Source organism: Pteropus vampyrus, unplaced genomic scaffold (genome assembly GCF_000151845.1).
Source record: "Pteropus vampyrus isolate Shadow unplaced genomic scaffold, Pvam_2.0 Scaffold295, whole genome shotgun sequence".
NCBI classification, from domain to species: Eukaryota; Metazoa; Chordata; class Mammalia; order Chiroptera; family Pteropodidae; genus Pteropus; species Pteropus vampyrus.
In genome coordinates, this window is record NW_011889076.1 from 529,595 (window position 1) to 532,176 (window position 2,582).

Genomic DNA, 2,582 nt, shown 5'->3' on the forward strand with positions numbered 1-2,582 from the left:
CCTGAAAAGCCCCAGGCACAGGTGGCTGGCGTGGGGACACCGAACTGACCACACGTTTCCTCTCGCACCGGGACAGCTGCCTGTCCAGCCTGTGTCTTCTCCCTCCTGTGTGTCAGGGAGACAGGGTCAGCGTGAAGCCCAGGCCGACTGCAGGTCCCAGGCTGCCCCGCGTTTGATGTTAGCGAGCAGGCTTATTCCCAAGGCAGCTGCCTCGTCACGGCGCTGCACAGCGTGCAAGCGGGCCACCCCGACAGGCCGCCCTGCTCACTGGCGGGGATCCGACGAGGTCCTGTGACGGGCTCGCTGGCTGGCGTTTTTCCTTGCGTGTTCTGATCTAACCTCACACACTTAAATGCCTGCCTCATCCCTCACCCGTTTACAATTTGAAATCTCTTACTCACTGAATAGTCACTGTGCAAAAGCTAAAATTGCTTTGACATTAATGATGATGTTTACAATGCTTGTTTTTAACTCCCCCCGAAGAAAGAATTTCCACTTGCTTTGGAAATAAGTGTCTCAAACGTGTGCTGTTATAGTAGCTCGTTTACATGGTTTTACCTCGAAATAAAAATTTTAAGCCATATTCTCTAATGGAGATAATACCTTCTGTTTTTAGAACACAAAGCCCAGTTTAAAATGTAAATTTAATTAAAGGATAGTCGAATACATTTGAATCTGACATAATATTGGCTTAAAACAATGGCAGGATTAAAAGGCTTTAGAAGTTATATGATAAAATCGTGAGTCGCATACAGATTTTTCCCACATGGCTTTTCTTGCTGGAGAAAGCATTTTTTAAAATAAACAAACACTGACAGATTAGCACATACACACTGTAACACGATACATTCAGCCGTTGTAATGAGAAGCCCATCAAGCAACTTATGGCTTATTTGATGTCTCGCCCTCCATCAGAAGTCGGTGCTGTCACTGTGTGCCAGCGCAGTGTCTTGCTACTCAGAGGGCTCTGTCCCTGGCAAACAGGCTGGCTCTGGCTCCTTGCTGCCTGCCAGTTCACAGTCGCTGTTTCATACATAGCATTCTTAAAATACGCATCCACGATCTCAGTGCAGTATTGACATTAGAGTTTCTTATTCGAATGCATGTTTTAAGACCATCTCATGAAACTCGTACTTCTCCGTGACTCGGACAGAGTGCTCGTCACGTTCAGCTTCTGATAGTGAAATACATGGTCATCGCCTGAGCAAGTGGGACTCACCATAGACGTGGCCAGGCAATTGACATTTCATACAGACCCCAGAAAAAATTATAGGCGTTTGTCCAAATTAAATCTGAATCGCAGCGAAGAATTTTTTCCCTTCACTAATTGTAGTTTTTTAAATGTTTTACTCGAAAAGCAAATTTGTTATGAAACTCTGCTTTTAAAAAGCCAACAATTGTCCGCTTCGTCAGGATCATTAACACAATGAACTGGCGACAGGCCCACACAGTCAAGTGTCCTTTCTAATACGATTTCTTCTCTTCAGTTTTGCTTTCTTCAATTTTAAAGGACTATTAAGTGGAAGGAGATTTTACCTCGGCGAGAATATTTCGTTAAGTTCAGGTAACTAGCACCTAGAACGGCATCAAGCAAAGGGACGTCCTCTTGTAGAAAGCACTGAAATATTCCGTGCAGTTTGCCACAACCGCAGTGACTGAGCGAGCCGGCCGGGGGGAGGACGAGGCAGTCACCTGAGGGGACTCAGGGCGTGGGTTTGGAGGTGAGCCCCGCAGGGCAACACGAAACCCCGGCGGAAATGGAAAGCCGGGCTGTGAAGCGCAGGGACGGTTGGGGTTGCCGAAGAACTCTGGGGAGCGTGGGGGGAAGCAGAGTCGCAAAGTCCTACTTTCCTTTCACACGCCAGTTTCCTGCAGCAAATCCGGCGTGCGCTCTGCGAAGATATTTCCTTAAAACTCAGTGAGTTCTTCCAGCTCTCAACGCGCTGAAAACGATCCAGGAACTAATTCTTAGGCGTTTCTCAGTGAGTTGTCCCAAACACATATTCCGTATAAAGAAAGAGTACTCTTTGGTAAGATAAAGACTGTGCTTAATTGTGTAAACTTTAAATGTATAGACCATGTGAAGGCTTTTGTGTGCCACACGGAAGCTAAACATTCTACGTCCTCTAGAAAGCTAAAGGAAAATATTTCAAAATTTAGCAATATTTAATTTCTTGGGGATTTTTAGAGTATTAAGATAAAAATCAATACGAAGATTATAGCAGGCCATTATATCATAGCTTTAAAATATTGGAAGAGAACTTTTAATAATATTCTGGCCTGCATTTAGGCAAAATAGGACGTAATGCGACATCGTTGCCAACTTGGTGGCTTAACACAGATGGACTTTTAACGGCACTGAAACTTTTTTAAATGCGGAGGTCGGCCAGAGAACCTTCCACTGTTATAAAGAAGTTTTAAAACAGAGATTCTCGGCATCATGTGATGATTTTTTAAATGCGTGGCCAGAATTTGAGACAGCCCTTACGCTCTAACAATCTTTAAGAAATTATTTACCTGAAGATTTTCGTGTGCTTTGTTTTTGCCCTGTTCCATAACCTTAGCAAGTTTAAAATTAGATT

At 44.3% G+C, this 2,582-nt stretch overlaps 1 protein-coding gene across 1 annotated transcript in view; it reads left to right on the forward strand.

Annotated features, from left to right (window-relative positions):
- Positions 1-2,582, forward strand: part of SALL3 (spalt like transcription factor 3) — a 33,733-nt gene that overhangs the window by 22,007 nt on the left and 9,144 nt on the right. The window lies entirely within an intron of this gene.